Source organism: Schistocerca gregaria, unplaced genomic scaffold (genome assembly GCF_023897955.1).
Source record: "Schistocerca gregaria isolate iqSchGreg1 unplaced genomic scaffold, iqSchGreg1.2 ptg000350l, whole genome shotgun sequence".
Classification (NCBI taxonomy): domain Eukaryota; kingdom Metazoa; phylum Arthropoda; class Insecta; order Orthoptera; family Acrididae; genus Schistocerca; species Schistocerca gregaria.
The window spans coordinates 3,809,438-3,834,220 of record NW_026061810.1 but is presented as its reverse complement, the minus strand read 5'-3'; the positions used below and the strand labels follow the sequence as shown (position 1 = coordinate 3,834,220).

Sequence of the window (24,783 nt, the reverse complement as noted above, 5' to 3'; positions counted from 1 at the left end):
TTAGGCAGCATGGAGAGATGCTGTATGGGACCACCCAACCCAAACGAGTACTGTGTGACGTGCTACCCTTCAAGTATTCACCGAGGTAGCCGGCTATCTCAGTCGGTAGAGCGTCAGACACTTAATCCCAGGGTTGTGGGTTCGAGCCAGACGCTGGGCGAAACGGAATTTTGTTCCGCTGCAGGTGTAAATTACCGTTTTTCTTATTAACGAGATTTAATGGAAATAGCAACTTTAAACTTTGCCTACGTCTCTGTCAGTCGCAAGGAAACTGTATTTGAAGGTGAAGGTGATTTTGTAGACATGTGTAAAAGACATGTTCTGAAATGCAAGTGTTGTGGTTTGGAGAGCACATCGGTTACGTGTCAGATGTGTAGCCAAGCAGTAATTTGTCGCCATAGCTGCAAATATTAGCCGATAATATGAATTGTTGTCAGCTAAAGTCTGATGATGCAGACGACCGTAAAGACGAAGTACCCAAGAGTACCGCTAGGCCGCGCCTCTTTAGCTCAGTGGTAGAGCACGGGTCTAATAAACCAGGGGTCGTAAGTTCCATCCTCACAGGAGAAAGATGAATTTTGGAAATCAGTTGCGCGTCGTGGCCGTATAGCAAACAGTACCTGTGATGACGAACAATTAGCGACAGGCGTTTTTTTAAGATTTACTCTCAGATGTGATTAAGGCGAATGGCGCAGATAAAGCATTTGCCAAAGCGATACAGCATAAGGTGGGACGAGGCAGTCTGAATTACATTTTATAGATGTATTTCTCACATATCTCAGAGCCTCTCGCGATCTTCGTCGTCGTCGTCGTCGTCGTCGTCGTCGTCGTCGTCGTCGCCGCCGCCGCTTCTGCAGAAGTAGCAAATGGCCATCGTAGCAAATGCGGCGAGGGACGCCCTGCCTTCGATTCCGAATGCACAAAGTGTGTGGTCTTGTTTCTCAGTCTATATTTGGTCGGTCACGTCAGAGGTTGAATGTAACGAATGGGTGGGAAAGAGCAAGGGGCAGCGGCTGTGTAGAACGAAAACACAAATCCTCAGGGGTGTGAGCGTTTCGAGATGAGTCGTATACATGTAAATGTTGGTCGTCAGTGACCGTGTGGCCTAATGGATAAGGCGTCGGACTTCGGCTCTGAAGATTACAGGTTCGAATGCTGTCACGCTTGTGTTTTTCCAGTTCTGAAAAAGAAACATACCGTTTTAATGTAGCAATTGAGCAGTACGAAACCGTCTGAATGTTGCTGTTGACCATTTTTTGCTTGGAGATGCTCTTGAGCTTGAAACACACACAGCAAGACCGGTGTTAACTAGCGAAATGGTCGGCAGAGTGCCGACACCGCGAGTTTTGACTGGCACTTGCACATCTAAAACAACGTCGGAAAGTAACTCGTTCGGCTTTTGAGTCACATAAAGTATGTGTGTTAATTTTGACGCCACTAGCTCTGCTTGTTGTCATGCAATTTCTTTGCCTCTCAGAAATGATAATGACATAAAAGTGAAGTACGTGACGAGTGTGACGTTAGGAAAACATTAGGCAGCATGGAGAGATGCTGTATGGGACCACCCAACCCAAACGAGTACTGTGTAACGTGCTACCCGGCAAGTATTCACCGAGGTAGCCGGCTATCTCAGTCGGTAGAGCGTCAGACACTTAATCCCAGGGTTGTGGTTTCGAGCCAGACGCTGGGCGAAACGGAATTTTGTTCCGCTGCAGGTGTAAATTACCGTTTTTCTGATTAACGAGATTTAATGGAAATAGCAACTTTAAACTTTGCCTACGTCTCTGTCAGTCGCAAGGAAACTGTATTTGAAGGTGAAGGTGATTTTGTAGACATGTGTAAAAGACATGTTCTGAAATGCAAGTGTTGTGGTTTGGAGAGCACATCGGTTACGTGTCAGATGTGTAGCCAAGCAGTAATTTGTCGCCATAGCTGCAAATATTAGCCGATAATATGAATTGTTGTCAGCTAAAGTCTGATGATGCAGACGACCGTAAAGACGAAGTACCCAAGAGTACCGCTAGGCCGCGCCTCTTTAGCTCAGTGGTAGAGCACTGGTCTAATAAACCAGGGGTCGTAACTTCCATCCTCACAGGAGGAAGATGAATTTTGGAAATCAGTTGCGCGTCGTGGCCGTATAGCAAACAGTACCTGTGATGACGAACAATTAGCGACAGGCGTTTTTTTAAGATTTACTCTCAGATGTGATTAAGGCGAATGGCGCAGATAAAGCATTTGCCAAAGCGGTACAGCATAAGGTGGGACGAGGCAGTCTGAATTACATTTTATAGATGTATTTCTCACATATCTCAGAGCCTCTCGCGATCTTCGTCGTCGTCGTCGTCGTCGTCGCCGCCGCCGCTTCTGCAGAAGTAGCAAATGGCCATCGTAGCAAATGCGGCGAGGGACGCCCTGCCTTCGATTCCGAATGCACAAAGTGTGTGGTCTTGTTTCTCAGTCTATATTTGGTCGGTCACGTCAGAGGTTGAATGTAACGAATGGGTGGGAAAGAGCAAGGGGCAGCGGCTGTGTAGAACGAAAACACAAATCCTCAGGGGTGTGAGCGTTTCGAGATGAGTCGTATACATGTAAATGTTGGTCGTCAGTGACCGTGTGGCCTAATGGATAAGGCGTCGGACTTCGGCTCTGAAGATTACAGGTTCGAATGCTGTCACGCTTGTGTTTTTCCAGTTCTGAAAAAGAAACATACCGTTTTAATGTAGCAATTGAGCAGTACGAAACCGTCTGAATGTTGCTGTTGACCATTTTTTGCTTGGAGATGCTCTTGAGCTTGAAACACACACAGCAAGACCGGTGTTAACTAGCGAAATGGTCGGCAGAGTGCCGACACCGCGAGTTTTGACTGGCACTTGCACATCTAAAACAACGTCGGAAAGTAACTCGTTCGGCTTTTGAGTCACATAAAGTATGTGTGTTAATTTTGACGCCACTAGCTCTGCTTGTTGTCATGCAATTTCTTTGCCTCTCAGAAATGATAATGACATAAAAGTTAAGTACGTGACGAGTGTGACGTTAGGAAAACATTAGGCAGCATGGAGAGATGCTGTATGGGACCACCCAACCCAAACGAGTACTGTGTGACGTGCTACCCGGCAAGTATTCACCGAGGTAGCCGGCTATCTCAGTCGGTAGAGCGTCAGACACTTAATCCCAGGGTTGTGGTTTCGAGCCAGACGCTGGGCGAAACGGAATTTTGTTCCGCTGCAGGTGTAAATTACCGTTTTTCTGATTAACGAGATTTAATGGAAATAGCAACTTTAAACTTTGCCTACGTCTCTGCCAGTCGCAAGGAAACTGTATTTGAAGGTGAAGGTGATTTTGTAGACATGTGTAAAAGACATGTTCTGAAATGCAAGTGTTGTGGTTTGGAGAGCACATCGGTTACGTGTCAGATGTGTAGCCAAGCAGTAATTTGTCGCCATAGCTGCAAATATTAGCCGATAATATGAATTGTTGTCAGCTAAAGTCTGATGATGCAGACGACCGTAAAGACGAAGTACCCAAGAGTACCGCTAGGCCGCGCCTCTTTAGCTCAGTGGTAGAGCACTGGTCTAATAAACCAGGGGTCGTAAGTTCCATCCTCACAGGAGGAAGATGAATTTTGGAAATCAGTTGCGCGTCGTGGCCGTATAGCAAACAGTACCTGTGATGACGAACAATTAGCGACAGGCGTTTTTTTAAGATTTACTCTCAGATGTGATTAAGGCGAATGGCGCAGATAAAGCATTTGCCAAAGCGGTACAGCATAAGGTGGGACGAGGCAGTCTGAATTACATTTTATAGATGTATTTCTCACATATCTCAGAGCCTCTCGCGATCTTCGTCGTCGTCGTCGTCGTCATCGTCGTCGTCGTCGCCGCCGTCGCTTCTGCAGAAGTAGCAAATGGCCATCGTAGCAAATGCGGCGAGGGACGCCCTGCCTTCGATTCCGAATGCACAAAGTGTGTGGTCTTGTTTCTCAGTCTATATTTGGTCGGTCTCGTCAGAGGTTGAATGTAACGAATGGGTGGGAAAGAGCAAGGGGCAGCGGCTGTGTAGAACGAAAACACAAATCCTCAGGGGTGTGAGCGTTTCGAGATGAGTCGTATACATGTAAATGTTGGTCGTCAGTGTCCGTGTGGCCTAATGGATAAGGCGTCGGACTTCGGATCTGAAGATTACAGGTTCGAATGCTGTCACGCTTGTGTTTTTCCAGTTCTGAAAAAGAAACATACCGTTTTAATGTAGCTATTGGGCAGTACGAAACCGTCTGAATGTTGCTGTTGACCATTTTTTGCTTGGAGATGCTCTTGAGCTTGAAACACACACAGCAAGACCGGTGTTAACTAGCGAAATGGTCGGCAGAGTGCCGACACCGCGAGTTTTGACTGGCACTTGCACATCTAAAACAACGTCGGAAAGTAACTCGTTCGGCTTTTGAGTCACATAAAGTATGTGTGTTAATTTTGACGCCACTAGCTCTGCTTGTTGTCATGCAATTTCTTTGCCTCTCAGAAATGATTATGACATAAAAGTGAAGTACGTGACGAGTGTGACGTTAGGAAAACATTAGGCAGCATGGAGAGATGCTGTATGGGACCACCCAACCCAAACGAGTACTGTGTGACGTGCTACCCTTCAAGTATTCACCGAGGTAGCCGGCTATCTCAGTCGGTAGAGCGTCAGACACTTAATCCCAGGGTTGTGGGTTCGAGCCAGACGCTTGGCGAAACGGAATTTTGTTCCGCTGCAGGTGTAAATTACCGTTTTTCTTATTAACGAGATTTAATGGAAATAGCAACTTTAAACTTTGCCTACGTCTCTGTCAGTCGCAAGGAAACTGTATTTGAAGGTGAAGGTGATTTTGTAGACATGTGTAAAAGACATGTTCTGAAATGCAAGTGTTGTGGTTTGGAGAGCACATCGGTTACGTGTCAGATGTGTAGCCAAGCAGTAATTTGTCGCCATAGCTGCAAATATTAGCCGATAATATGAATTGTTGTCAGCTAAAGTCTGATGATGCAGACGACCGTAAAGACGAAGTACCCAAGAGTACCGCTAGGCCGCGCCTCTTTAGCTCAGTGGTAGAGCACGGGTCTAATAAACCAGGGGTCGTAAGTTCCATCCTCACAGGAGAAAGATGAATTTTGGAAATCAGTTGCGCGTCGTGGCCGTATAGCAAACAGTACCTGTGATGACGAACAATTAGCGACAGGCGTTTTTTTAAGATTTACTCTCAGATGTGATTAAGGCGAATGGCGCAGATAAAGCATTTGCCAAAGCGATACAGCATAAGGTGGGACGAGGCAGTCTGAATTACATTTTATAGATGTATTTCTCACATATCTCAGAGCCTCTCGCGATCTTCGTCGTCGTCGTCGTCGTCGTCGTCGTCGTCGTCGTCGTCGTCGCCGCCGCCGCTTCTGCAGAAGTAGCAAATGGCCATCGTAGCAAATGCGGCGAGGGACGGCCTGCCTTCGATTCCGAATGCACAAAGTGTGTGGTCTTGTTTCTCAGTCTATATTTGGTCGGTCACGTCAGAGGTTGAATGTAACGAATGGGTGGGAAAGAGCAAGGGGCAGCGGCTGTGTAGAACGAAAACACAAATCCTCAGGGGTGTGAGCGTTTCGAGATGAGTCGTATACATGTAAATGTTGGTCGTCAGTGACCGTGTGGCCTAATGGATAAGGCGTCGGACTTCGGCTCTGAAGATTACAGGTTCGAATGCTGTCACGCTTGTGTTTTTCCAGTTCTGAAAAAGAAACATACCGTTTTAATGTAGCAATTGAGCAGTACGAAACCGTCTGAATGTTGCTGTTGACCATTTTTTGCTTGGAGATGCTCTTGAGCTTGAAACACACACAGCAAGACCGGTGTTAACTAGCGAAATGGTCGGCAGAGTGCCGACACCGCGAGTTTTGACTGGCACTTGCACATCTAAAACAACGTCGGAAAGTAACTCGTTCGGCTTTTGAGTCACATAAAGTATGTGTGTTAATTTTGACGCCACTAGCTCTGCTTGTTGTCATGCAATTTCTTTGCCTCTCAGAAATGATAATGACATAAAAGTGAAGTACGTGACGAGTGTGACGTTAGGAAAACATTAGGCAGCATGGAGAGATGCTGTATGGGACCACCCAACCCAAACGAGTACTGTGTGACGTGCTACCCGGCAAGTATTCACCGAGGTAGCCGGCTATCTCAGTCGGTAGAGCGTCAGACACTTAATCCCAGGGTTGTGGTTTCGAGCCAGACGCTGGGCGAAACGGAATTTTGTTCCGCTGCAGGTGTAAATTACCGTTTTTCTGATTAACGAGATTTAATGGAAATAGCAACTTTAAACTTTGCCTACGTCTCTGTCAGTCGCAAGGAAACTGTATTTGAAGGTGAAGGTGATTTTGTAGACATGTGTAAAAGACATGTTCTGAAATGCAAGTGTTGTGGTTTGGAGAGCACATCGGTTACGTGTCAGATGTGTAGCCAAGCAGTAATTTGTCGCCATAGCTGCAAATATTAGCCGATAATATGAATTGTTGTCAGCTAAAGTCTGATGATGCAGACGACCGTAAAGACGAAGTACCCAAGAGTACCGCTAGGCCGCGCCTCTTTAGCTCAGTGGTAGAGCACTGGTCTAATAAACCAGGGGTCGTAAGTTCCATCCTCACAGGAGGAAGATGAATTTTGGAAATCAGTTGCGCGTCGAGGCCGTATAGCAAACAGTACCTGTGATGACGAACAATTAGCGACAGGCGTTTTTTTAAGATTTACTCTCAGATGTGATTAAGGCGAATGGCGCAGATAAAGCATTTGCCAAAGCGGTACAGCATAAGGTGGGACGAGGCAGTCTGAATTACATTTTATAGATGTATTTCTCACATATCTCAGAGCCTCTCGCGATCTTCGTCGTCGTCGTCGTCGTCGTCGCCGCCGCCGCTTCTGCAGAAGTAGCAAATGGCCATCGTAGCAAATGCGGCGAGGGACGCCCTGCCTTCGATTCCGAATGCACAAAGTGTGTGGTCTTGTTTCTCAGTCTATATTTGGTCGGTCACGTCAGAGGTTGAATGTAACGAATGGGTGGGAAAGAGCAAGGGGCAGCGGCTGTGTAGAACGAAAACACAAATCCTCAGGGGTGTGAGCGTTTCGAGATGAGTCGTATACATGTAAATGTTGGTCGTCAGTGACCGTGTGGCCTAATGGATAAGGCGTCGGACTTCGGCTCTGAAGATTACAGGTTCGAATGCTGTCACGCTTGTGTTTTTCCAGTTCTGAAAAAGAAACATACCGTTTTAATGTAGCAATTGAGCAGTACGAAACCGTCTGAATGTTGCTGTTGACCATTTTTTGCTTGGAGATGCTCTTGAGCTTGAAACACACACAGCAAGACCGGTGTTAACTAGCGAAATGCTCGGCAGAGTGCCGACACCGCGAGTTTTGACTGGCACTTGCACATCTAAAACAACGTCGGAAAGTAACTCGTTCGGCTTTTGAGTCACATAAAGTATGTGTGTTAATTTTGACGCCACTAGCTCTGCTTGTTGTCATACAATTTCTTTGCCTCTCAGAAATGATTATGACATAAAAGTGAAGTACGTGACGAGTGTGACGTTAGGAAAACATTAGGCAGCATGGAGAGATGCTGTATGGGACCACCCAACCCAAACGAGTACTGTGTGACGTGCTACCCGGCAAGTATTCACCGAGGTAGCCGGCTATCTCAGTCGGTAGAGCGTCAACACTTAATCCCAGGGTTGTGGGTTCGAGCCAGACGCTGGGCGAAACGGAATTTTGTTCCGCTGCAGGTGTAAATTACCGTTTTTCTGATTAACGAGATTTAATGGAAATAGCAACTTTAAACTTTGCCTACGTCTCTGTCAGTCGCAAGGAAACTGTATTTGAAGGTGAAGGTGATTTTGTAGACATGTGTAAAAGACATGTTCTGAAATGCAAGTGTTGTGGTTTGGAGAGCACATCGGTTACGTGTCAGATGTGTAGCCAAGCAGTAATTTGTCGCCATAGCTGCAAATATTAGCCGATAATATGAATTGTTGTCAGCTAAAGTCTGATGATGCAGCCGACCGTAAAGACGAAGTACCCAAGAGTACCGCTAGGCCGCGCCTCTTTAGCTCAGTGGTAGAGCACTGGTCTAATAAACCGGGGGTCGTAAGTTCTATCCTCACAGGCGAAAGATGAATTTTGGAAATCAGTTGCGCGTCGTGGCCGTATAGCAAACAGTACCTGTGATGACGAACAATTAGCGACAGGCGTTTTTTTAAGATTTACTCTCAGATGTGATTAAGGCGAATGGCGCAGATAAAGCATTTGCCAAAGCGGTACCGCATAAGGTGGGACGAGGCAGTCTGAATTACATTTTATAGATGTATTTCTCACATATCTCAGAGCCTCTCGCGATCTTCGTCGTCGTCGTCGTCGTCGTCGTCGTCGTCGCCGCCGCTTCTGCAGAAGTAGCAAATGGCCATCGTAGCAAATGCGGCGAGGGACGCCCTGCCTTCGATTCCGAATGCACAAAGTGTGTGGTCTTGTTTCTCAGTCTATATTTGGTCGGTCACGTCAGAGGTTGAATGTAACGAATGGGTGGGAAAGAGCAAGGGGCAGCGGCTGTGTAGAACGAAAACACAAATCCTCAGGGGTGTGAGCGTTTCGAGATGAGTCGTATACATGTAAATGTTGGTCGTCAGTGACCGTGTGGCCTAATGGATAAGGCGTCGGACTTCGGCTCTGAAGATTACAGGTTCGAATGCTGTCACGCTTGTGTTTTTCCAGTTCTGAAAAAGAAACATACCGTTTTAATGTAGCAATTGAGCAGTACGAAACCGTCTGAATGTTGCTGTTGACCATTTTTTGCTTGGAGATGCTCTTGAGCTTGAAACACACACAGCAAGACCGGTGTTAACTAGCGAAATGGTCGGCAGAGTGCCGACACCGCGAGTTTTGACTGGCACTTGCACATCTAAAACAACGTCGGAAAGTAACTCGTTCGGCTTTTGAGTCACATAAAGTATGTGTGTTAATTTTGACGCCACTAGCTCTGCTTGTTGTCATGCAATTTCTTTGCCTCTCAGAAATGATAATGACATAAAAGTTAAGTACGTGACGAGTGTGACGTTAGGAAAACATTAGGCAGCATGGAGAGATGCTGTATGGGACCACCCAACCCAAACGAGTACTGTGTGACGTGCTACCCGGCAAGTATTCACCGAGGTAGCCGGCTATCTCAGTCGGTAGAGCGTCAGACACTTAATCCCAGGGTTGTGGTTTCGAGCCAGACGCTGGGCGAAACGGAATTTTGTTCCGCTGCAGGTGTAAATTACCGTTTTTCTGATTAACGAGATTTAATGGAAATAGCAACTTTAAACTTTGCCTACGTCTCTGTCAGTCGCAAGGAAACTGTATTTGAAGGTGAAGGTGATTTTGTAGACATGTGTAAAAGACATGTTCTGAAATGCAAGTGTTGTGGTTTGGAGAGCACATCGGTTACGTGTCAGATGTGTAGCCAAGCAGTAATTTGTCGCCATAGCTGCAAATATTAGCCGATAATATGAATTGTTGTCAGCTAAAGTCTGATGATGCAGACGACCGTAAAGACGAAGTACCCAAGAGTACCGCTAGGCCGCGCCTCTTTAGCTCAGTGGTAGAGCACTGGTCTAATAAACCAGGGGTCGTAAGTTCCATCCTCACAGGAGGAAGATGAATTTTGGAAATCAGTTGCGCGTCGAGGCCGTATAGCAAACAGTACCTGTGATGACGAACAATTAGCGACAGGCGTTTTTTTAAGATTTACTCTCAGATGTGATTAAGGCGAATGGCGCAGATAAAGCATTTGCCAAAGCGGTACAGCATAAGGTGGGACGAGGCAGTCTGAATTACATTTTATAGATGTATTTCTCACATATCTCAGAGCCTCTCGCGATCTTCGTCGTCGTCGTCGTCGTCGTCGCCGCCGCCGCTTCTGCAGAAGTAGCAAATGGCCATCGTAGCAAATGCGGCGAGGGACGCCCTGCCTTCGATTCCGAATGCACAAAGTGTGTGGTCTTGTTTCTCAGTCTATATTTGGTCGGTCACGTCAGAGGTTGAATGTAACGAATGGGTGGGAAAGAGCAAGGGGCAGCGGCTGTGTAGAACGAAAACACAAATCCTCAGGGGTGTGAGCGTTTCGAGATGAGTCGTATACATGTAAATGTTGGTCGTTAGTGACCGTGTGGCCTAATGGATAAGGCGTCGGACTTCGGCTCTGAAGATTACAGGTTCGAATGCTGTCACGCTTGTGTTTTTCCAGTTCTGAAAAAGAAACATACCGTTTTAATGTAGCAATTGAGCAGTACGAAACCGTCTGAATGTTGCTGTTGACCATTTTTTGCTTGGAGATGCTCTTGAGCTTGAAACACACACAGCAAGACCGGTGTTAACTAGCGAAATGGTCGGCAGAGTGCCGACACCGCGAGTTTTGACTGGCACTTGCACATCTAAAACAACGTCGGAAAGTAACTCGTTCGGCTTTTGAGTCACATAAAGTATGTGTGTTAATTTTGACGCCACTAGCTCTGCTTGTTGTCATACAATTTCTTTGCCTCTCAGAAATGATTATGACATAAAAGTGAAGTACGTGACGAGTGTGACGTTAGGAAAACATTAGGCAGCATGGAGAGATGCTGTATGGGACCACCCAACCCAAACGAGTACTGTGTGACGTGCTACCCGGCAAGTATTCACCGAGGTAGCCGGCTATCTCAGTCGGTAGAGCGTCAACACTTAATCCCAGGGTTGTGGGTTCGAGCCAGACGCTGGGCGAAACGGAATTTTGTTCCGCTGCAGGTGTAAATTACCGTTTTTCTGATTAACGAGATTTAATGGAAATAGCAACTTTAAACTTTGCCTACGTCTCTGTCAGTCGCAAGGAAACTGTATTTGAAGGTGAAGGTGATTTTGTAGACATGTGTAAAAGACATGTTCTGAAATGCAAGTGTTGTGGTTTGGAGAGCACATCGGTTACGTGTCAGATGTGTAGCCAAGCAGTAATTTGTCGCCATAGCTGCAAATATTAGCCGATAATATGAATTGTTGTCAGCTAAAGTCTGATGATGCAGCCGACCGTAAAGACGAAGTACCCAAGAGTACCGCTAGGCCGCGCCTCTTTAGCTCAGTGGTAGAGCACTGGTCTAATAAACCGGGGGTCGTAAGTTCTATCCTCACAGGCGAAAGATGAATTTTGGAAATCAGTTGCGCGTCGTGGCCGTATAGCAAACAGTACCTGTGATGACGAACAATTAGCGACAGGCGTTTTTTTAAGATTTACTCTCAGATGTGATTAAGGCGAATGGCGCAGATAAAGCATTTGCCAAAGCGGTACCGCATAAGGTGGGACGAGGCAGTCTGAATTACATTTTATAGATGTATTTCTCACATATCTCAGAGCCTCTCGCGATCTTCGTCGTCGTCGTCGTCGTCGTCGTCGTCGCCGCCGCCGCTTCTGCAGAAGTAGCAAATGGCCATCGTAGCAAATGCGGCGAGGGACGCCCTGCCTTCGATTCCGAATGCACAAAGTGTGTGGTCTTGTTTCTCAGTCTATATTTGGTCGGTCACGTCAGAGGTTGAATGTAACGAATGGGTGGGAAAGAGCAAGGGGCAGCGGCTGTGTAGAACGAAAACACAAATCCTCAGGGGTGTGAGCGTTTCGAGATGAGTCGTATACATGTAAATGTTGGTCGTCAGTGTCCGTGTGGCCTAATGGATAAGGCGTCGGACTTCGGCTCTGAAGATTACAGGTTCGAATGCTGTCACGCTTGTGTTTTTCCAGTTCTGAAAAAGAAACATACCGTTTTAATGTAGCAATTGAGCAGTACGAAACCGTCTGAATGTTGCTGTTGACCATTTTTTGCTTGGAGATGCTCTTGAGCTTGAAACACACACAGCAAGACCGGTGTTAACTAGCGAAATGGTCGGCAGAGTGCCGACACCGCGAGTTTTGACTGGCACTTGCACATCTAAAACAACGTCGGAAAGTAACTCGTTCGGCTTTTGAGTCACATAAAGTATGTGTGTTAATTTTGACGCCACTAGCTCTGCTTGTTGTCATGCAATTTCTTTGCCTCTCAGAAATGATAATGACATAAAAGTTAAGTACGTGACGAGTGTGACGTTAGGAAAACATTAGGCAGCATGGAGAGATGCTGTATGGGACCACCCAACCCAAACGAGTACTGTGTGACGTGCTACCCGGCAAGTATTCACCGAGGTAGCCGGCTATCTCAGTCGGTAGAGCGTCAGACACTTAATCCCAGGGTTGTGGTTTCGAGCCAGACGCTGGGCGAAACGGAATTTTGTTCCGCTGCAGGTGTAAATTACCGTTTTTCTGATTAACGAGATTTAATGGAAATAGCAACTTTAAACTTTGCCTACGTCTCTGTCAGTCGCAAGGAAACTGTATTTGAAGGTGAAGGTGATTTTGTAGACATGTGTAAAAGACATGTTCTGAAATGCAAGTGTTGTGGTTTGGAGAGCACATCGGTTACGTGTCAGATGTGTAGCCAAGCAGTAATTTGTCGCCATAGCTGCAAATATTAGCCGATAATATGAATTGTTGTCAGCTAAAGTCTGATGATGCAGACGACCGTAAAGACGAAGTACCCAAGAGTACCGCTAGGCCGCGCCTCTTTAGCTCAGTGGTAGAGCACTGGTCTAATAAACCAGGGGTCGTAAGTTCCAACCTCACAGGAGGAAGATGAATTTTGGAAATCAGTTGCGCGTCGTGGCCGTATAGCAAACAGTACCTGTGATGACGAACAATTAGCGACAGGCGTTTTTTTAAGATTTACTCTCAGATGTGATTAAGGCGAATGGCGCAGATAAAGCATTTGCCAAAGCGGTACAGCATAAGGTGGGACGAGGCAGTCTGAATTACATTTTATAGATGTATTTCTCACATATCTCAGAGCCTCTCGCGATCTTCGTCGTCGTCGTCGTCATCGTCGTCGTCGTCGCCGCCGTCGCTTCTGCAGAAGTAGCAAATGGCCATCGTAGCAAATGCGGCGAGGGACGCCCTGTCTTCGATTCCGAATGCACAAAGTGTGTGGTCTTGTTTCTCAGTCTATATTTGGTCGGTCTCGTCAGAGGTTGAATGTAACGAATGGGTGGGAAAGAGCAAGGGGCAGCGGCTGTGTAGAACGAAAACACAAATCCTCAGGGGTGTGAGCGTTTCGAGATGAGTCGTATACATGTAAATGTTGGTCGTCAGTGTCCGTGTGGCCTAATGGATAAGGCGTCGGACTTCGGATCTGAAGATTACAGGTTCGAATGCTGTCACGCTTGTGTTTTTCCAGTTCTGAAAAAGAAACATACCGTTTTAATGTAGCAATTGAGCAGTACAAAACCGTCTGAATGTTGCTGTTGACCATTTTTTGCTTGGAGATGCTCTTGAGCTTGAAACACACACAGCAAGACCGGTGTTAACTAGCGAAATGGTCGGCAGAGTGCCGACACCGCGAGTTTTGACTGGCACTTGCACATCTAAAACAACGTCGGAAAGTAACTCGTTCGGCTTTTGAGTCACATAAAGTATGTGTGTTAATTTTGACGCCACTAGCTCTGCTTGTTGTCATGCAATTTCTTTGCCTCTCAGAAATGATAATGACATAAAAGTTAAGTACGTGACGAGTGTGACGTTAGGAAAACATTAGGCAGCATGGAGAGATGCTGTATGGGACCACCCAACCCAAACGAGTACTGTGTGACGTGCTACCCGGCAAGTATTCACCGAGGTAGCCGGCTATCTCAGTCGGTAGAGCGTCAGACACTTAATCCCAGGGTTGTGGTTTCGAGCCAGACGCTGGGCGAAACGGAATTTTGTTCCGCTGCAGGTGTAAATTACCGTTTTTCTGATTAACGAGATTTAATGGAAATAGCAACTTTAAACTTTGCCTACGTCTCTGTCAGTCGCAAGGAAACTGTATTTGAAGGTGAAGGTGATTTTGTAGACATGTGTAAAAGACATGTTCTGAAATGCAAGTGTTGTGGTTTGGAGAGCACATCGGTTACGTGTCAGATGTGTAGCCAAGCAGTAATTTGTCGCCATAGCTGCAAATATTAGCCGATAATATGAATTGTTGTCAGCTAAAGTCTGATGATGCAGACGACCGTAAAGACGAAGTACCCAAGAGTACCGCTAGGCCGCGCCTCTTTAGCTCAGTGGTAGAGCACTGGTCTAATAAACCAGGGGTCGTAAGTTCCATCCTCACAGGAGGAAGATGAATTTTGGAAATCAGTTGCGCGTCGTGGCCGTATAGCAAACAGTACCTGTGATGACGAACAATTAGCGACAGGCGTTTTTTTAAGATTTACTCTCAGATGTGATTAAGGCGAATGGCGCAGATAAAGCATTTGCCAAAGCGGTACAGCATAAGGTGGGACGAGGCAGTCTGAATTACATTTTATAGATGTATTTCTCACATATCTCAGAGCCTCTCGCGATCTTCGTCGTCGTCGTCGTCGTCATCGTCGTCGTCGTCGCCGCCGTCGCTTCTGCAGAAGTAGCAAATGGCCATCGTAGCAAATGCGGCGAGGGACGCCCTGTCTTCGATTCCGAATGCACAAAGTGTGTGGTCTTGTTTCTCAGTCTATATTTGGTCGGTCTCGTCAGAGGTTGAATGTAACGAATGGGTGGGAAAGAGCAAGGGGCAGCGGCTGTGTAGAACGAAAACACAAATCCTCAGGGGTGTGAGCGTTTCGAGATGAGTCGTATACATGTAAATGTTGGTCGTCAGTGTCCGTGTGGCCTAATGGATAAGGCGTCGGACTTCGGATCTGAAGATTACAGGTTCGAATGCTGTCACGCTTGTGTTTTTCCAGTTCTGAAAAAGAAACATACCGTTTTAATGTAGCAATTGAGCAGTACAAAACCGTCTGAATGTTGCTGTTGACCATTTTTTGCTTGGAGATGCTCTTGAGCTTGAAACACACACAGCAAGACCGGTGTTAACTAGCGAAATGGTCGGCAGAGTGCCGACACCGCGAGTTTTGACTGGCACTTGCACATCTAAAACAACGTCGGAAAGTAACTCGTTCGGCTTTTGAGTCACATAAAGTATGTGTGTTAATTTTGACGCCACTAGCTCTGCTTGTTGTCATACAATTTCTTTGCCTCTCAGAAATGATTATGACATAAAAGTGAAGTACGTGACGAGTGTGACGTTAGGAAAACATTAGGCAGCATGGAGAGATGCTGTATGGGACCACCCAACCCAAACGAGTACTGTGTGACGTGCTACCCGGCAAATATTCACCGAGGTAGCCGGCTATCTCAGTCGGTAGAGCGTCAACACTTAATCCCAGGGTTGTGGGTTCGAGCCAGACGCTGGGCGAAACGGAATTTTGTTCCGCTGCAGGTGTAAATTACCGTTTTTCTGATTAACGAGATTTAATGGAAATAGCAACTTTAAACTTTGCCTACGTCTCTGTCAGTCGCAAGGAAACTGTATTTGAAGGTGAAGGTGATTTTGTAGACATGTGTAAAAGACATGTTCTGAAATGCAAGTGTTGTGGTTTGGAGAGCACATCGGTTACGTGTCAGATGTGTAGCCAAGCAGTAATTTGTCGCCATAGCTGCAAATATTAGCCGATAATATGAATTGTTGTCAGCTAAAGTCTGATGATGCAGCCGACCGTAAAGACGAAGTACCCAAGAGTACCGCTAGGCCGCGCCTCTTTAGCTTAGTGGTAGAGCACTGGTCTAATAAACCGGGGGTCGTAAGTTCTATCCTCACAGGCGAAAGATGAATTTTGGAAATCAGTTGCGCGTCGTGGCCGTATAGCAAACAGTACCTGTGATGACGAACAATTAGCGACAGGCGTTTTTTTAAGATTTACTCTCAGATGTGATTAAGGCGAATGGCGCAGATAAAGCATTTGCCAAAGCGGTACCGCATAAGGTGGGACGAGGCAGTCTGAATTACATTTTATAGATGTATTTCTCACATATCTCAGAGCCTCTCGCGATCTTCGTCGTCGTCGTCGTCGTCGCCGCCGCCGCTTCTGCAGAAGTAGCAAATGGCCATCGTAGCAAATGCGGCGAGGGACGCCCTGTCTTCGATTCCGAATGCACAAAGTGTGTGGTCTTGTTTCTCAGTCTATATTTGGTCGGTCACGTCAGAGGTTGAATGTAACGAATGGGTGGGAAAGAGCAAGGGGCAGCGGCTGTGTAGAACGAAAACACAAATCCTCAGGGGTGTGAGCGTTTCGAGATGAGTCGTATACATGTAAATGTTGGTCGTCAGTGACCGTGTGGCCCAATGGATAAGGCGTCGGACTTCGGCTCAGAAGATTACAGGTTCGAATGCTGTCACGCTTGTGTTTTTCCAGTTCTGAAAAAGAAACATACCGTTTTAATGTAGCAATTGAGCAGTACGAAACCGTCTGAATGTTGCTGTTGACCATTTTTTGCTTGGAGATGCTCTTGAGCTTGAAACACACACAGCAAGACCGGTGTTAACTAGCGAAATGGTCGGCAGAGTGCCGACACCGCGAGTTTTGACTGGCACTTGCACATCTAAAACAACGTCGGAAAGTAACTCGTTCGGCTTTTGAGTCACATAAAGTATGTGTGTTAATTTTGACGCCACTAGCTCTGCTTGTTGTCATGCAATTTCTTTGCCTCTCAGAAATGATTATGACATAAAAGTGAAGTACGTGACGAGTGTGACGTTAGGAAAACATTAGGCAGCATGGAGAGATGCTGTATGGGACCACCCAACCCAAACGAGTACTGTGTGACGTGCTACCCGGCAAGTATTCACCGAGGTAGCCGGCTATCTCAGTCGGTAGAGCGTCAGACACTTAATCCCAGGGTTGTGGGTTCGAGTCAGACGCTGGGCGAAACGGAATTTTGTTCCGCTGCAGGTGTAAATTACCGTTTTTCTGATTAACGAGATTTAATGGAAATAGCAACTTTAAACTTTGCCTACGTCTCTGTCAGTCGCAAGGAAACTGTATTTGAAGGTGAAGGTGATTTTGTAGACATGTGTAAAAGACATGTTCTGAAATGCAAGTGTTGTGGTTTGGGGAGCACATCGGTTACGTGTCAGATGTGTAGCCAAGCAGTAATTTGTCGCCATAGCTGCAAATATTAGCCGATAATATGAATTGTTGTCAGCTAAAGACTGATGATGCAGACGACCGTAAAGACGAAGTACCCAAGAGTACCGCTAGGCCGCGCCTCTTTAGCTCAGTGGTAGAGCACTGGTCTAATAAACCAGGGGTCGTAAGTTCCATCCTCACAGGAGAAAGATGAATTTTGGAAATCAGTTGCGCGTCGTGGCCGTATAGCAAACAGTACCTGTGATGACGAACAATTAGCGACAGGCGTTTTTTTAAGATTTACTCTCAGATGTGATTAAGGCGAATGGCGCAGATAAAGCATTTGCCAAAGCGGTACAGCATAAGGTGGGACGAGGCAGTCTGAATTACATTTTATAGATGTATTTCTCACATATCTCAGAGCCTCTCGCGATCTTCGTCGTCGTCGTCGTCGTCGTCGTCGTCGTCGTCGTCGTCGTCGCCGCCGCCGCTTCTGCAGAAGTAGCAAATGGCCATCGTAGCAAATGCGGCGAGGGACGCCCTGCCTTCGATTCCGAATGCACAAAGTGTGTGGTCTTGTTTCTCAGTCTATATTTGGTCGGTCTCGTCAGAGGTTGAATGTAACGAATGGGTGGGAAAGAGCAAGGGGCAGCGGCTGTGTAGAACGAAAACACAAATCCTCAGGGGTGTGAGCGTTTCGAGATGAGTCGTATACATGTAAATGTTGGTCGTCAGTGTCCGTGTGGCCTAATGGATAGTCTGCCTGCAGCGGCGGTGGCGAGCGGTTCGTCGTGCTGTGCTTCGCTCTGCGGCTGGCTTTGTTTACATCCGCTGTGTAAGTCTGTGCGTTTTCGCCGGCGCTTCGCAGTAGTTAGATATTCTGTCAACTTTCGAAAATGCAGTAATGGCTCAACTTAGTAGAAAGGACACTCTGAAATTTACCTTTGATCGACGTTTTGCTCGACCTAAATCTTTCGAAATTGAGGATTGGTTAGAGGAAGTTGTTCAAGTTCCGTTTGAAGATACTGTTGGTTTTCACTTGTCAATTGTGAGTAGTGTGATGTACTTGAAGCTGAAAAACCCTGAGTTATGCGAACGAGTTGTCAATAATACCGGTGGTAAACTTAAGTTTAAACACAGTGATGGAAATATTGGCGAAGTTACTGTCGATCATGTGGGACTTGGTATTCGAACAATTCGAATTTTTGAGCTACCCTTTGAAGTTCCTACAGATGCGATCAATCTTGTTATTGCACCCTTTGGGAAGGTCCTCAGTAATTTTGCAGAAAAATGGTCCGGTGCTCACAAATATCCGGTTTTGAACGGTGTCAGGCAGTTGAAGGTGGACTTATTACGACATATTCCGTCTTACATTAACGTTTGCGGTTATCGAGGTATCGTCATTTATGATGGTCAACCACGAACGTGTGCAGCTTGCAATTCTCCAGGTCATATTCGTTCTGAATGTATTCAAAGACGTGTTGTGCAGCTGCCGACAGGTGAACCGGTGAAGTCCGCGGAGATGACTATCTTGTCCACCACTTACGCTTCGGTGGCTCGCGACCAACCGACCGACCAACTGCCCATGGATACCGAAGTAGACATTCGCCCCCAACCAACCCTTCCTCCAACGGCCGAGCAACTTGTTGACATTTCTGAGCGACAAGAGCAACACCTGAGTGTGAGTGACGTGGTTGATTCCGTAGCGCAGTCCCCGCCTCTGTCAACAGAACAAAATTCCACCTCCTCAGAGACGCAGGTCAGGACTGTGACTGCTGAATGTCGTTCCCCACAACCCCACCATGAAATCTCGGATTCCGATGAGCGTTGTCCACCTGCTAAATCCCCGCGGAAGAACAAGAAACGCAGAATCGCCCGCCAGGGTGCGGAAGAGGCGGCGGCGTCGTTGCGGGGAAAGGTGCAGCAAATCATGGACAAAGTCAGTGCAAAATTACCAGAATCCTCCCGACAACAGGCGCTAACTTCTGCACACCTGCGGGATGAAGATCGTGCAATCACGCTAACTGAGCCCTCTCGCGATGCTACCGGCCAGGTGTCTCCCATGTGCAGTGACGATGTTGATCATTGTTTAAAAGAACAACGACAACATCATCCTCTTGCGTCCAAGAACCCCAGCACTATAGACTGGGCGGCGGAACCAGAGGTCGAACACATGGACGCTGATGCAACTGATATTCCAGTCACTTCCCGATTTCCCGAACAGCCTTCTACGGCAATAGAACCGGCACATGATGATAAGTTACTGGATCCACGGCAGGCACACAAAGAAGAGGACTCTGATTTCTTTTAAAACGGCGCCGATTCCTTCTTACTCTCGTAAGAGCGTGAATGACTGATCAGCAGGCGTATAAAATTGGTACATTAAATATAAATAAAATCCGCAGTTCCCTCAAACTCGACAACATCGTAGACCTCTTATACGCCGCCGACATTGATATCCTCTTGCTTCAGGAGGTCGCCGACATTGCTTTGGACCACATTCCCGGTTATAATGTGACGGCCAATCCGGGACACGGTTCCGATTTAGGCACCGCTATTCTCACGAAAGAAGGAATTATCGTCCAGAATGTAGAACGACTCATAAGTTGTAGGGGAATTGGCGTGACTATCAATAATGTTAGACTCCTAAATCTGTATGCACCATCCGGCTCAACTAATAGGCGACGCCGAGCGGACTTTTTCAAGGAAGAAATACTTCCGCTTTTTGCAACACAATATGACCACCTAATATTGGCGGGAGATTTTAACTGTGTACTTAACGCCAAAGATCAGACGCCGCATTTCAATCAATCGATTGAATTAGAACAGATCGTCAAGGATTTACGTTTAGTCGATACGTGGGAGCACAAGTTTGGTACAACACCTGGTTTTACTCACGTCACGAATCATTCAGCGAGTAGATTGGACCGCATTTACGTATCGGACACTCTCAACAGCGAATTTTACAAACTGAGGTCTGGCCAACCAGTTTCTCCGACCATGCGGCTTATATTTGCACGCTGAATTTGGGGAAACAGGAAACCTACCGAGGCAAAGGACTATGGAAACTAAATGTTGCACATTTAGACGATCCTGAATGCAGAGAAGCCTTCACTCGAGCGTGGAATGAAAGTGAAGCCAAATTCAGTACGTACGGCTCGGCATTGCAATGGTGGCTCGAATGCGCTAAACCGAAAATTCGTAAATCCATGATACAATATTCCCGGAATAAGAACTGGTGGTTTAAGAGAACGATGGAGTTTTATTATCAATGTCTTCGAGACTTATATACTCTTGATGCCACTGTGATTGACAACTACCCCCGCATTAAAAGACTGCAAGCAAAAATATTACTTTTGAAACGAAAACAGATGGAAGGTTACAAAATTAGAGGTCGGGTTTCGACTATGGCAAAAGGCGAACAGCCATCCATTTATCACCTGATACGTGAAACTAAACGAGCACGGACAAAGATCTTAACTGAACTACAATCCGAAGACGGCACGATTCTAACTCGGCAACACGATATCAGAGACGCCGTTCAAACTTATTACACTGACTTGATGTCCAATAAACCTACCGACGACGAAGCCCTTGCAGAGTTCCGGAGCAGCTTAACGCACAGGCTTAGCCCTGCGGATGTAGCCGAACTCGTCACCGATGTAACGGAAGATGAACTGGAAGATGTGGTGTTCCACAGTCCAAAAAACAAATCTCCCGGATGTGACGGTCTCCCGGTGGAACTTTATCAAGTCTTCTGGCCACAACTGAAGACAAAGCTGACGGTGCTCTGCAACGAACTTCTCCAACCGGACATGCCCATTCCTCCGCCATTCAGTGAAGGACTTGTGGTCTTACTCCCGAAACGGACGAGCAATAACACCGTCGCAACTTTGCGACCCATTACGTTGCTCAACAGCGACTACAAAATTTTTGCTCGCATTCTCGCAACGAGAATGAAAACTGTGATGCATACCGTCATTGGATCACATCAAACGAGTGTTGGAAAGGACAGAGCTATATATCAGACATTATCAGACTATCGAGATGTGATTTCTGTTGCGGACGCTTGCAAAATCCGATGTGCTATCGTAACTTTAGATTTCGCACAGGCTTTCGACAGAGTGAACCATCCTTACCTTTTCCAGATAATGCAGACTCTGGGTTTTCCTCCGCAGTTCATCAGCATCATACAGAAATTGTTACGGAATAGTACATCCAAACTTGTCGTTAACGGTCAGCCAAGTCGCGCCGTCCCGATAAACAGTTCTGTTAGGCAGGGCTGCCCTATGTCGATGGCGCTGTTTGCCATTGCGATCGAACCGCTGCTAGTCACCTTGACGGAACGTTTACAAGGACTCCACATACACGGGCAGAAGATAGTGTGCCGAGCTTACGCTGATGATGTTACCTTCCTAGCTATGAATGTCAATGAGGTCGAGAGGGGTCTCCTGATCATCTCACAATATGAAAAGGCATCTGGTGCGAAACTGCATTGGACGAAATCAGGGATCATGAACGTTGGGCAAGGCATAGGCGCGATCGGCAATGGCCAGCTTAAAGAGATCACTAGGATGACGTGTCTCGGTGTCGATTTTCGGAACACCATCCGCCACACCATCGCCGCCAATTATAAGCAATTGCTCAACAAAATTCGTGCTTGTGCGAAGTTACATAGCGTCAGGAAATTGGACGAGCTTCAAAAGGTTGAATTGGCCAATATTTATATCACTGCCAAAATCAATTATGTGGCTCAAGTTTTGCCCATCCCCACCGATATAGCCAAATGCATGCTGTCCGCGCTTGGACACTTTGTATGTCGTGGCCAGATCTTTAAAGTTCGATATGACACCTTGACACTCCCAACGCGAGATGGCGGACTCAGTCTCATCGATGTACACAAGAAAGCGAAAGCTCTTTATTTCTGCAAAACTTACAAGCTATGGAAACAGTCACCGACCAGTCTGACCGCTCTTGTCCTGAATGAAATCGCACCGACTGATCTTCAACCGCCAATTGATGTGCACCATATACCGACTGCGCTCTACCACTTCAAGAGTTTTCTCTTAGAGTATAGTTATGTCCATACAACAGTCTCTGAAAAGAATTTGACGACAGTTAAGGCAATCTACAACTCCTTTGTGGCAACTAAATCACGGAATGTTATCGAACAAAAATTTCCAAACTACAACTGGGACGCGACGTGGCAAAACATCCACAGCCCCTACTTACCTTCGCAAGTAAAGGCGACGTGGTACGCTGCCGTCAATAGAAAAATCCCGACGCAGTCCAGGCTTCATGCAATTCATTTGCAGGACTCGCCAATGTGTGTCACGTGTAATCTCATAGACAGCGAAGAACACCGTTTCGTCTGTGGTACCACGAAAGATATATGGGGTTACGCCCGACAGAAACTGTCGAGCATCAAGAGGACCTCACCATCTGCGATAACGCCAGCTGACTTTCTCAACCCTGATGCAATCCCATTTCCCAGGACAAAGCGGAATGCTGTCAACTGGATAATAGGTCACACAGTGCACTATATTTTTAGTCCTGGCGATAAGAACAAAGACGATTTCGTTCTATACCTGACCCTGCAGCACAGCATGATCGCACGCGAACGTAACTACAAGGCGACCTTTGCCAACTTTTTAAGCAAGACCATTGTGTGATATGCGATTTGACACTCGACCCGTCAGCCTTGCCATGACGGGGAACGTAATATTTAAAGAACGCCCGAAACTATACCACGAGACATGAATGCATGTTTAACCTTCTTTCGAAGTAAGGCGAAACCGACTATTCGCTACATCATTGAGGAGAAGCAGAGGACAATAACAGACGAAAGATGTGAAGACAACACTAGAGAAAAAAACAAACACTTTTCGTTTTCTTATATTTTGCACCAACAAAGGAGAAGATTCCTTTTTAATCACTTATTTCTTATTTATTTATTTATTAATCCTAACCAGAAAAGGTACTTTAGTTCGACACTGCTTAACATAGTTGATAGTGTCATCATTTTTTTTTTTTTTGCCGTTAACGCCTCACTCACCTAGAAGAAATGGATTGAGTTCTGGTGGAAGAATGGATCCCTTCTGGAAGATCCTCATAAAACAAAAAAAAAAAAAAAAAAAAAAAGAGGAAAAAAAGTGGTTCAAACAAAATTATAAATAAAAAATAAAAAAATTAAAAAAATTTCACATATACAAATGGGTGACTGGTATGGGGGCGACATCGAGGCCAGGCCTCAGGATTCTTGACCCCTGCCCTCTTTGCCGCCGCCTGCCTGCCACTACTTCATTAAAAAAAAAAAAAAAAAAAAAAAAAAAAAAAAAAAAAAAAAAAAAAAAATGGAAAAGGCGTCGGACTTAAAAAAAAAAAAAAAAAAAAAAAAAAAGTGGTTAAGGCGAAAAAAAAAAAAAAAAAAAAAAAAAAAAAAAAAAAAAAAAAAAAAAAAAGGTAGCGCAGTAGGCAAAAAAAAAAAAAAAAAAAAAATGGATAAGGCGTCGGACTTCGGATCTGAAGATTACAGGTTCGAATGCTGTCACGCTTGTGTTTTTCCAGTTCTGAAAAAGAAACATACCGTTTTAATGTAGCAATTGAGCAGTACAAAACCGTCTGAATGTTGCTGTTGACCATTTTTTGCTTGGAGATGCTCTTGAGCTTGAAACACACACAGCAAGACCGGTGTTAACTAGCGAAATGGTCGGCAGAGTGCCGACACCGCGAGTTTTGACTGGCACTTGCACATCTAAAACAACGTCGGAAAGTAACTCGTTCGGCTTTTGAGTCACATAAAGTATGTGTGTTAATTTTGACGCCACTAGCTCTGCTTGTTGTCATGCAATTTCTTTGCCTCTCAGAAATGATAATGACATAAAAGTTAAGTACGTGACGAGTGTGACGTTAGGAAAACATTAGGCAGCATGGAGAGATGCTGTATGGGACCACCCAACCCAAACGAGTACTGTGTGACGTGCTACCCGGCAAGTATTCACCGAGGTAGCCGGCTATCTCAGTCGGTAGAGCGTCAGACACTTAATCCCAGGGTTGTGGTTTCGAGCCAGACGCTGGGCGAAACGGAATTTTGTTCCGCTGCAGGTGTAAATTACCGTTTTTCTGATTAACGAGATTTAATGGAAATAGCAACTTTAAACTTTGCCTACGTCTCTGTCAGTCGCAAGGAAACTGTATTTGAAGGTGAAGGTGATTTTGTAGACATGTGTAAAAGACATGTTCTGAAATGCAAGTGTTGTGGTTTGGAGAGCACATCGGTTACGTGTCAGATGTGTAGCCAAGCAGTAATTTGTCGCCATAGCTGCAAATATTAGCCGATAATATGAATTGTTGTCAGCTAAAGTCTGATGATGCAGACGACCGTAAAGACGAAGTACCCAAGAGTACCGCTAGGCCGCGCCTCTTTAGCTCAGTGGTAGAGCACTGGTCTAATAAACCAGGGGTCGTAAGTTCCATCCTCACAGGAGGAAGATGAATTTTGGAAATCAGTTGCGCGTCGTGGCCGTATAGCAAACAGTACCTGTGATGACGAACAATTAGCGACAGGCGTTTTTTTAAGATTTACTCTCAGATGTGATTAAGGCGAATGGCGCAGATAAAGCATTTGCCAAAGCGGTACAGCATAAGGTGGGACGAGGCAGTCTGAATTACATTTTATAGATGTATTTCTCACATATCTCA

The 24,783-nt window shown here is 46.0% G+C and overlaps 6 non-coding genes across 6 annotated transcripts; all 6 read left to right on the top strand.

Annotated features, from left to right (window-relative positions):
* Positions 1–3,542: 3,542 nt before the first annotated feature.
* Trnai-aau (transfer RNA isoleucine (anticodon AAU)) lies at positions 3,543–3,614 on the top strand. Its single transcript has one exon. It is a non-coding gene; the product is annotated as a tRNA-Ile (tRNA).
* A 2,987-nt stretch (positions 3,615–6,601) lies between these two features.
* Trnai-aau (transfer RNA isoleucine (anticodon AAU)) lies at positions 6,602–6,673 on the top strand. Its single transcript has one exon. It is a non-coding gene; the product is annotated as a tRNA-Ile (tRNA).
* A 2,959-nt stretch (positions 6,674–9,632) lies between these two features.
* Positions 9,633–9,704, top strand: Trnai-aau (transfer RNA isoleucine (anticodon AAU)). Its single transcript has one exon. It is a non-coding gene; the product is annotated as a tRNA-Ile (tRNA).
* A 2,959-nt stretch (positions 9,705–12,663) lies between these two features.
* Positions 12,664–12,735, top strand: Trnai-aau (transfer RNA isoleucine (anticodon AAU)). Its single transcript has one exon. It is a non-coding gene; the product is annotated as a tRNA-Ile (tRNA).
* A 1,450-nt stretch (positions 12,736–14,185) lies between these two features.
* Positions 14,186–14,257, top strand: Trnai-aau (transfer RNA isoleucine (anticodon AAU)). The gene has a single exon. It is a non-coding gene; the product is annotated as a tRNA-Ile (tRNA).
* Positions 14,258–24,500: 10,243 nt separating this feature from the next.
* Positions 24,501–24,572, top strand: Trnai-aau (transfer RNA isoleucine (anticodon AAU)). Its single transcript has one exon. It is a non-coding gene; the product is annotated as a tRNA-Ile (tRNA).
* The last annotated feature ends 211 nt before the right edge of the window (positions 24,573–24,783 follow it).